This window comes from Macaca fascicularis, chromosome 19, assembly GCF_037993035.2.
Source record: "Macaca fascicularis isolate 582-1 chromosome 19, T2T-MFA8v1.1".
Taxonomy (NCBI): domain Eukaryota; kingdom Metazoa; phylum Chordata; class Mammalia; order Primates; family Cercopithecidae; genus Macaca; species Macaca fascicularis.
Window position 1 is genome coordinate 47259373 of NC_088393.1, and position 11587 is coordinate 47270959.

Here is an 11587-nt window from a genome sequence, read left to right on the forward strand (position 1 = left end):
CCAGGAGTTCAAGACCAGTCTGGGCAACACAGTGAATTCCCATCTCTACAAAACATATAAAAATTAGCCAGGCATGTTGGTGCATGCCTGCAGTCCCAGCTGCTCAGGAGGCTAAGGTGGAAGGATCGCTTGAGCCCAGGCAGTGGAGACCACAGTGAGCTGAGATTGTACCACTGCACTTCAGCCTGGGTGACAGAGCTAGACACTGTCTCTAAAGGAAAAAAGAGAGGCCAGGCACAGCGGCTCATGCCTGTAATCCCAGCACTTTGGGAGGCCAAGGCAAGTGGATCACCTGAGGTCAGGAATTCGAGACCAGCCTGGTCAACATGGTGAAACCCATCTCTACTAAAAATACAAAAAATTAGCCAGATGTGGTGGTGGGTGCCTATAATCCTAGCTACTCGGGAAGCTGAGGCAGGAGAATTGCTTGAACCTGGGAGGCAGAGGTTGTAGTGAGCCAAGATCACTCCATTGCACTCCAGCCTGGGCAACAAGAGCAAAACTCAGTCTCAAAAAAATAAAAAAGAAAAGAAAAGACATTTTGAAGTAACAGATGAGATGATTGCTGTGGAAAAGATAGTTTGTTACTCACAGTTCCCAAGAGGAAGGGGCACATGATTCCATGGGGGACCACACGGGGGAGCCCCTGAGTCAGTTAGCAGAAGAGACAGAGGAGGAAACTGGGCAAGAATTTTTACCGTGGTTGCCACAGGAAGGAATTGCTGATGCTGCTACTGGAGTGAAGTGTTGCTGCAGTAACACTCACAAGAACAGCAGGCAGACAGGAAGCAAAAGTCCCTTCTCCTGGAGGTGACCAGCCCCCCTGGAAGGGGTTCCGGGATGCAGAACTTTCAGTGCTAAAAATGGGAAAAATCTGGGGAAAGTGGGACGAGTTGATTACCCTACTTCTGCAGTCTCCTAGCAAACTCTCTTGCCAGAGCCCAACATAGAACCATCTGGCAAAGCAGAAATGTGGTTTGCTTGTCCCAGCATCACAAAGCAGAGCACAAGATGGTGTGTTTGGAGCTGAGAGACAGTAACTCTGTAATTGATACTGACTTTTTTTTTTTTTTGACAGAGTCTCACTCTGTTGCCCAGGCTGGAGTGCAGTGGTGTGATCTTGGCTTACTGCAACCTCTGCCTCCCGGGTTCAGGCGATTCTCCCAGCCTCCCGAGTAACTGGGGCCACAGGCAAGCACCACCATGCCTGACTAATTTTGTATTTTTAGTAGAGACGGGGTTTCACCATGTTGGCCAGGCTGGTCTCGAACTCCTGATCTCAGGTGATCCACCTCCCTCAGCCCCACAAAGTGCTGGGGTTACAGGCATGAGCCACCTGGCCCAGCCTGATACTAACTCTTTATGATCTTCCTGGTCCTTTCCAGTCCAGCCTCTGGGCTGCCATTGAGAGGAGCTTTATAAATAGATAAAATTGATCATTTCAGACTCTTGCCAAAAGTTTTCCATAGTTACTTACCAGCCAATCAGGGTGAAATTTCAACTTTTTAATGAGGCATAAAATGTTCCACAAAGTTATCCTCAGTTACAGCCCGGTTTTATCTCCTCTCCTGAACTTGACTTTCCAGAAATATATAAATCTTTGAATTTTTAAAAATAAATCATATTCTCCATTTCCTATGCTTTTTAATATACTAGTCCCTCATCTGGATAAAAAGAAGATTAGGCCAGGGGCAGTAACTCACACCTGTAATCCCAGCACTTTGGGAGGCCAAGGTGGGCAGATTACCTGAGGTCAGGAGTTAGACATCAGCCTGGCCAACATGGTAAAACTCTATCTCTACTAAAAATACAAAAATTAGCCAGACATGGTGGTGTGCACCTGTAATCCCAGCTACATGGGAGGCTGAAGCACGAGAATCACTTGAACCCGGGAGACAGAGGTTGCAGTGAGTCGAGATCGCACCGTTGCACTCCAGCCTGGGTGACAGAGGGAGACTCTGTCTCAAACCAAAAAAAAAAAAAAAGCATAGTAAGCCCCCCTTTTTAGAGACAGAGTTTTGGTCTGTCACCCATGCTGGAGTGCAGTGGCGTGATCACAGCTCGCTGAAGGCTCAGCTTCCTGGCTTCCTGGACTCAAGCTATCCTCCCTCCTCAGTCTCCCAAGTAGCTGGGGCTACAGGCCCACACCACCACTTGTTTTTTTTTTGTTTTTGTTTTTGTTTTTTTTGTTTTTTTGTAGAGACAGGGTCTTATACTGTTTCCCAGGCTGGTCTTGAACTCCTGGCCTCAGGGGATCCATCCACCTCGGCCTCCCAAAATGCTGGGATTACAGGCGGGAGCCACTGTCTGCCCAGCCAAACCCCTTTTTTAGAAGAAAATGTCAGATCAAAAGATATGCTTCCACTTTAAGAATGGAAGTTAACTTCTGATCAGCTCAATGTTAGCGGGATTTGAAGGCCAAAGAAAACTGAGGCACATGTATTTTTGAATTACACAGTATTTACTGTTTTCACGCTTCTGACACCCAAGGAGAAGAAAGATAACGCTCCCAGTGCTAATGAAACTTGCTAGGTTTTCTTTCCTGTTAAAGATATTTATACTCGAATTCTTTTATTTTTAAAATTTTTTAGAAGCAGGGTCTCACTGTATCACTTCTTTAATTGAGATATAATTCACATGCTATAAAACTCGCCATTTTGTTTATTTTTTGTTTGGTTGGTTTTTTTTTTTTTTTTTTTTTTTTTTTTTTTTTGAGATAAAGTCTGGCTCTGTCACTCAGCTGAAGCGCAATGTTGGGATCTCGGCTCACTGCAACCTCTGCCGCCCAGGTTCAGGCAATTCCCCTGCCTCAGCCTCCTGAGTAGCTGGGATTACAGGTGTGCACCATCAGGGCTGGCTAATTTTTGGATTTTCAGTAGAGACGGGGTTTCTCCATGTTGGTCAGGCTGGTCTTGAGCTCCTGACCTCAAGTGGTCTCCCTGCCTCGGTCTCCCAAAGTGCTAGGATTACAGGCGTGAGCCACCATGCCTGGCCGAAATTCATCCTTTTGAAATCTGCAACTCAGTGGGTTTTCATGTATTCACAATGTTGTGTGACCATCACCACTAACACAAGCACATTTTCACCACCCTGAGGAGAAACTCTGTACCCACCAGCAGCCACTTCCCGCTTCCCCTTTCCCCCAGCCCCTGGCAACCACTAATCTACTTTCTATCTCCGTGGATTTGCCTCTCTGGACAATTTATAGAACAATTTATAGAATGATACCTTTGTCGTGTGTGTGTGTGTGTGTGTGTGTGTGTGTGTCTGAGAGAGAGAGAGAGAGAGAGAGAGAGACAGGTGGTCTTGCTACGTTGCCCAGGCTGGTGTCAGAGTTCTGGCCTCAAACGATCCTCCCACTTCAGCCACCCGAGTCGCTGGGATTACAGGCCCATGCCACCAAGCCCGGCTAATTTTAAAAAAATTTTTTAGAGATATGGTCTCACTACAACATTTATCCTTTAACGTCTGGTTTCATTCAAGGTTCATTCAGATGGCCAAGCCTGCTGTCACTGGGGACCTTCCTGAAGGGACAGCAAATATCATGACCAGTAATGCAATCTGCAATACCTTGGCACACCAATACTGTTTCCAGATATTGTCACTATTTCTTCTCTATACTTTTTTTTTTTTTCTTTTTGAGACAGGGTCTTGTTCTGTTGCCCAGGCTGATGTGCAGTGGCTGGGCAAACAATCTTGGTTCATTGCAGCCTCGGCGTTCTGGACTCAAGCGATCCTCCCACCTCAGCCTCCTGAGTAGCTGGGACTATAGGTGTGCAACACAAAGCCCGCCTAATTTTTCTGGTGTTTTGTTGTTACTGTTGTTTCTAGAGATGGGTTTTTTGCCATGTTGTCCAGGCTACTCTTAGACTTCTGTGCTCAAGCCATCCTCCTGCCTCAGCCAACCAAAGTGCTGGGATTACAGAAGTGAGTCATTGCACCTGCTCCATCCATAGTCTTTATTTTTAACCCTGTCCCTTTGAGGCTTATGCTCTTGAGCTGTACTGCTTCCACTTCCCCTTAGCAAGCCTCCTAGACAGATCCTCTGTTTTGGGGTTTGTTTTTTTCTTTTTTCTTTTTTTTCTTTTTTTTTTAGACGGAGTCTCGCTCTGTCGTCAGGCTGGAGTGCAGTGGCACAATCTCGGCTCACTGCAACCTCCGCCTCCCGGGTTCAAGCGATTCTCCTGCCTCAGCCTCCCGAGTAGTTGGGACTATAGGCGTAGGTCACCACGCCCAACTAATTTTTGTATTTTTAGTAGAGACGGGGTTTCACCATGTTGGCCAGGCTGGTCTTGAACTCCTGACCTCGCGATCCACCTGCCTCAGCCTCCCAAAGTGCTGGGATTACAGGCATGAGCCACTGCACCCTGCCTCTTTTTTTTTTTTTTTTCTTAGAGATAAGATCTTGCTCAATTTCCCGGGCTGGAGTGCAATGGTGTAATTATAGCTCACTGCAGCCCTGAACTCCTGGGCTAAAGCAATTCTCCCGTCTCAGCCCCACGAGTGGCTGGGACTACAGGTGGACACCACCACACCAGGCTAACTTTATAATTTTTTTTTTTTTTTTTTTTTTTGTAGAGACTAAATCTCACCATTTTTTTTTTTTTTTCCCAGAAAGAAGATCTTGCTCTGTTGTCCAAGCTGTAGTGTTGTGGTGCCATCATAGCTCACTGCAGTCTTGATCTCCCTCGCTCCTCCCTCCTTGGCCTCCCAAGTAGCTGGAATTAAAGGCACGTGCCACCACACTTGGCTAATTTTTATGTTTTGTAGGGATGAAGTCTCACTGTGTTGCCCAGGCTGGTCTTGAACTTGAACTCCCAGCCTCAAACAATCCCCTCTCCCCACTAAAGCCTCCCAAAGTGCTGAGATTTCAGGTGTGAGCCAACGTGCCTGGCCAGGTCCTCTTCTCTCTTGCTCTCCATGGTCTGCTTGGAAATCTGAGAGTCGGCTGTGTGCAGTAGCTCATGCCTGTAATCCCATCTCTCTGGGATCCCAAGGCGGGCAGATCACCTGAGATCAGGAGTTTGAGACCAGTCTGGCTAACATGGTGAAACCCCGTCTCTACTAAAAATACAAAAATTTGCCAGGCATGGTGGTGGGCGTCTGTAGTCCCAGCTGCTTGGGAGGCTGAGGCAGGAGAATTGCTTGAACCCAGGAGGTGGAGGTTGTAGTGAGCTGAAATCACGCCACTGTACTCCAGCCTGGGCGACAGAGAAAGATTCTGTCTCAAAAAAAAAAAAAAAAAAGAAAAGAAAAGAAAAGAAAAGAAAGAAATCACTCCTCCCTCTTCCTTACTCCCATAGCAGACCTCTTGGAATGTCCTGGAAGTTCTAAGCCTGTCACTTCTCAGTCCCCACAGAAGCCACCCTCTCCCAAGCCACCATCATCTCTGGTTTGAACTACTGTTGCAGGAGCCTTCCAAGTCTGGCTCCTACAATTAATTCATGATCTACCTAACAAGCAGAGCCGTCAAGTCACTCCCCTCTTAAAATCCCCCATAGTTTCCCGTTTCCCTTAGGAAGAGTCTAAAACCCTTAACTGTTTCTAGAAAGTTCCTCCAGGAAGATCTCTACCTGCTGTCTCAGCCTCGGACCTTCTGTGCTTCTTCAGCGTCCTGTGCTGGCACTCAATTACTTCAGGGGTTTCATGACAAGGTTCTGTCCCTCCCACTCCTTTTCATCCTTGGGGTCTTAGCTTGCTTCCCGAGGCCTCCCCACCCGGTTGTTCTCGGTCCCTGTGTGCCCACAGTGCCCTCTACTGCCCCTTCCCAAACGCACAGCATGGGTGTGTTCGCCCAGCGCCTCTCCGCACACCCAGGCTTGACTTCAAGCTTCAAGACTGCAGGCACTGCCTCCTCCATCGCTAAGTACCTGGTAAAGCAATTGCAGTCAGTAAATATTTTTTCCCTTTATTTATTTATTTATTTATTTATTGGTAAAGAAAGGCATTTATTAGGTCTGGGCATGGTGGCACATACCTGTAATCCCAGCACTTTGGGAGGCCAAGGCCAGTAGATCACTTGAGGTCAGGAGTTCAAGCCCAGCCTAGCCAACATGGTGAAACCCCATCTCCACTAAAAATACAAAAATTAGCTACAGGTGGTGGTGCATGACTGTAATCCTAGCTTCTCTGGAGGCTGAAGAGGGAGAATCGCATGAACCCGGGAGGCAGAGGCTGCAGTGAGCCGAGATCGAGCCATTGCACTCCAGCCTAGGCAACAGAGGGAGATTCTGTCTCAAAAAAAGAAAAAAGAAAAGAAAGGCATTTATTAGAGAAGGCATGAAAATACATTGCAAGAGTGCAACAGGCAGCACTGCAAAGAAGGGGCTGTCTTCTCTCAGTAAATTTTTTTTTTTTTTTTTTTTTTTTTTTTTTTTTTTTTTTTTTGAGACGGAGTCTCACTGTGTCTCCCAGGCTGGAGTGCAGTGGCGTGATCTCGGCTCACTGCAAGCTCCGCCTCCCGGGTTCACGCCATTCTCCCGCCTCAGCCTCCCAAGTAGCTGAGACTACAGGCGCCCGCCACCACGCCCGGCTAGTTTTTTGTATTTTTAGTAGAGACGGGGTTTCACTATGTTAGCCAGGATAGTCTCGATGTCCTGACCTCGTGATCCACCCGCCTTGGCCTCCCAAAGTGCTGGGATTACAGGCTTGAGCCACCGCGCCCGGCCTTTTTTTTTCAACTGAAGAATGAGTTTGTCATACAAGAAGGCTGGAGAAAAGAAATGGTAAAGGTTGTGAAAGTTGTCAGAGTTTTGGGAGGCCGAGGCGGGCGGATCACAAGGTCAGGAGATCGAGACCACGGTGAAACCCCGTCTCTACTAAAAATACAAAAAATTAGCCAGGCGCGGTTGTGGGCGCCTGTAGTCCCAGCTACTCGGGAGGCTGAGGCAGGAGAATGGCGTGAACCCGGGAGGCGGAGCTTGCAGTGAGCCGAGATCGCGCCACTGCACTCCAGCCTGGGCGACAGAGCGAGACTCCGTCTCAAAAAAAAAAAAAAAAAGAAAGTTGTCAGAGTCAAAATGGAGTCACCAGTCCTGGCGCAGTGGCTCATGCCTGAAATCCCTACACTCGGAGGGCATATAGAGTTCAGGAGTTCAAGACCAGTCTGGGCAACATAGTAAAACCCTGTCTCTACTAAAAATACAAACAATTAACCTAATGTGGTGGTGTGCGCCTGTAAGCTCAGCTACTCAGGAGGCTGAGGTGGGAGAATCACATGAGCCTGAGAGGTTGAGGCTGCAGTGAGCTGAGATCATAGCGCTATACTCCAGCCTGGGAGACAGAGCAACACCCTGTCTCAGAAAAGAATGGAGTCACTACTGAAAACAAAACAAAACAAACAAACAAAAACCCTGACACAGGAGTTCAAGAACACCCTAGACAACATAGCAAGACCCTGTCCCCCTTCCCCCCCCAAAAAAGAAGAAGAAAATTAATTGGATGTGGTAGCACGTATCTGCAGTCTCAGTTCAAGGCTGCAGTGAGCTATGATCAGGTCCCTGCACGCCAGCCTGGGTGACAGAGCAAGACTCTGTCTATTAAAAAAATAATAAAAATTTGAAAATTTAAAAAAAAAAAAACCCTGACAAATAGAGATGGGGAAGGCCATGAGGAGAAGCTTTTCAGGGTTGGATGCCTGATCACAAAAACTATTACAAAAGACTCCAACTCTGCAAAACCCTCAACCTTGCACACACAAATAATACTTCTGCAAGGACATCTTCCCAGCAATTGCCATCCAACCTCAAACTGGCATCATACTCTTGTTATTGATATTTGTAGCCAAAGATAATTATCTCAAAACAATTTTGTACTGCTCCTCGTTTTTTGTTTAAAAACCTTTGTCAGGCCGGGCGTGATGGCTCATCCCTATAATCCCAGCACTTTGGGAGGCCAAGGCGGGCAGATCACCTGAGGTCAGGAGTTCAAGACCAGCCTGACCAACATGGAGAAACCCCGTCTCTACTAAAAATACAAAATTAGGCGGGTGTGGTGGCACATGCCTGTAATCCCAGCTACTCGGAAGGCTGAGGCAGGAGAATCACTTGAACCTGGGAGGCAGAGGTTGCAATGAGCCAAGATCGTGCCGCTGCACTCCAGCCTGGGCAACAAGAGCGAAACTCCATCTCCAAAAACCGAAACAAAACAAAACAAAAAAACCTTTGTCTCCCTTTGCCTCCCAGAATATACACAGAGTTTACTGTGACCTGTATTCCTATTGCAATGCTCTGTTCCTGAGTAAATACCTTTTTCTTTTAGAAAAACTCTCTCATTTAGGTTGGCATGGTTAATAGGTGCGATGGTTAATGATTACTAGATAATTAATATTGATTAATGGATGATTAATAATTGAGTAATAGATGTCATGGATAATAATTATGAATTATGATTAAATTAGCTTCCTGGATGTATTAGTCTACTTGGGTTGCTGTAACAAAATACCTTAGACTGGATAATTTATAAATAATGTAAATTTGGCTGGATCTAGTAGTGTATGCCTGTAATCCCAGCACTTTCGGAGGCGAAGGCAGAAGGATTGCTTGATGCTGGGAGTTCAAGACCAGCCTGGGTAACATAGCAAGACTCCATCTCCACAAATAAAAAAAATTTTAACACTTTGGAAGGCCAAGGCAGGCAGATCATAAGGTGAGGGATCAAGACCATCATGACCAACATGGTGAAACCTCATCTCTGCTAAAAATACAAAAAAATTAGCTGGGCGTGGTGACGCACGCCTGTCATCCCAGCTACTCAGGAGGCTGAGGCAGGAGAATTGCTTAAACCCAGGAGACAGAAGTTTCAGGGAGCCGAGGTCGCACCACTGCACTCCAGCCTGACGACAGAACAAGACTCCATCTCAAAAAAAAAAAAAAAAAAAATTAAATTAGGCAGGCTTGGTGGCTTGAGCCTGTGGTCCCAGCTACTGGGGAGGCTGAGGCAGGAAGATCACCTGAACTCAGAAGATTGAGGTACAGTGAGTCGTGATCACACCACCACACTCCAGCCTGGGTGACAGAGTGAGACCCTGTCTCAATAAAAGTAAAATAAAATAAAAAGAATAGGGCCTGGTGCAGTGGCTCACACCTGTAATCCCAGAACTTTGAGAGACCGAGGCAGGTGGAACACTTGAGGCCAGGAGTTCGATACCAGCCTGGCAAACATGGTGAAACTCCATCTCTACTAAAAATATATATATATACAAAAATTAGCCAGGCATGGTGGCGTGCACCTGTAGTCCCAGCTACTTGGGAGGCTGAGGCATGAGAATCCCTTGAACCTAGGAGGCAGAGGTTGCAGTGAGCCGAGACTGTGCCACTGTGCTTCAGCCTGGGCGGTGGAGTGAGACTCTGTCCAAAAACAAGCAAAAAATAAAAAGACTAGAAATTTATTGCTCACAGTATTGGAGGCTGGGAAGTCCAAGATCAAGGTGCCAGCAGATTTGGGGTCTAATGAAGACCCCTTCCTCGTAAATGGCACTTTCTATGTATCTTCACCTGGCAAAAGAAAACGGCAGCTCTCTGGAGCCTCTTTTATAAGGACATTAATCCCATTCATGGGGGCAGAACCCTCATGGCCCCATCACCTTCTAATGCCATCACCTTGGTTATCTGGTTTCAACAGGGGAATTTTGGAGGGTCACAAACATTCAGGCCATAGCCCTGGCTTATAAAGAGAAGCAGAACAGGGCGGGAAGGCCAGGTACCCACGTCACCCCTGAATCCCCATTACTTCTCGAGTCACCCGACATCATTCCCTTTCAGTGTTTCCTTCTATGTTTCTTTTTGTTATTATTATTATGTTTTCTTTTTTTAAAAAAAAGAGTCTCACTATATGGCCCAGGCTGGTCTTGAACTCCTGGGCCCAAGTGATCCTCCTGCCTTGGCCCCTCTTAAGTGCTGGGATTACAGGCATGAGCCACTGCACCTGGCCCCTTCTGTACCTCTAGACCTCATGAAATGCTCTTCCTTGCTATGCCTATTGAAAGAAAGCCGGTTTCATGCTTGAGAGAGCGTGTCCCTTCCTCTGCCCTCCCTAACTCCTTTGTCTCACCTCTCCCACCATCCTCCTTCTGGGTGTATCCCCGAGTCTTCCCCATTTACCACCCCCCCCCCCCGAGACTCCCACCGCTCTCTCAGCGGAGTCCTCCACAGAAGTCTGGAGCCTCACCAGGATGTTGTCTGTCCCCGAGCTCATTTCTGAATAGAAGGATTTGAAACCCTCAGAAACGACTCCCTGAAAACAAGAAACAGAATGCTGCACCCGAGAGACACACCCCAGGCCTGGGCTTGTTAAGTCTGTCTGCCAAACCAGGCTGTGCTTTGGGTGCAATGTGGACCGCTTTGCAAAGCCCCCTCCCCCGTGTCAAATCATAGTTCCTCCCTCTGGGCTAAAAAGGGGATTGTCTGAAATTATAGCACTGGAGGCTGTGTTTGTCTGCGCAGGCTGCCATAGCAAAGTGCCACAGACTGGGTGGCTTAAACAACAGAAATTTATTTTCTCACAATGCTGGAGGCTTGGAAGTCTAAGACCAAGGTGTTGACAGGTTTGCTTTCTTCTGAGGCCTCTCTCCCTGGCTTGCAGTCGGCCGCCTTCTCACTGTGCACTGTGTCCTCACGTGGTCTGTCCTTTATACATACATATCCCTGCTGTCTCTCTGTGTCGAAATTTCCTCTTCTTAGCCAGGCATGGTGGCTCAGGCCTGTAATCCCAGCATTTTGGGAGGCAGAAGAAGGAAGACCACTTGAGGCCAGCAGTTCAAGACCAGCCTGGGCAACATAGTGAGACCCTGTCTAGACTAAAAATACAAAAATTAGCCAGGTGTGGTGGCACATGCCTGCAGTCCCAGCTACTCAGGAGGCTGAGGCACAATAATGGCTTGAACACAGGAGACGGAGGTCACAGTGAGCCAAGATTGCGCCGCTGCACTCCAGCCTGGATGACAGAGCAAGACTCTGACTCAAAATTATTTAATTAATTAATTAAGGACATCAGTCAGTTTGGAATTGGATCTAGCCTCATGACCCTATTTTAACTTTATCACGTCTTTAACAGCCCTGTTTCTAAATACAGTCACATTCTGCGGTGCCGGGGTTTAGGGCTTCCAAATACTAATTTGGGGGAGGGGGAAAACAAGTTGCCCATAACAGAGAGAGTCCTTGGTTTTAGGATATTACCAATCCTTCAGGATTCTCTGAATAAGAGCAATAACCAATGGAAGAATAAGTAAGTGTCACATCTGTGAAAGCTAGAGACAGGATACAATTAATTTTTAAATGAATAGGTACAGGCTGGGTGTGGTGGCTCACACCTGTAATCTTAGCAGTTTGGGAGGCAGAGGCCAGGAAATCACTTGAGCTCAGGAGTTTGATACCAGCCTGAGCAACACAATGCGACCTCATCTCTCTAAAAACACATTTTTTTTTTTTGACCAGGCGCAGTGGCTCATACCTATACTCCTAGCACTTTGGGAGGCCGAGGCAGGCGGATCACCTGAGGTCAGGAGTTTGAGACCAGCCTGGCCAATATGGCGAAACCCTGTCTCTACTAAAAATACAAAAATTAGCAGGGCGTAGTGGCGCGGGCCTGT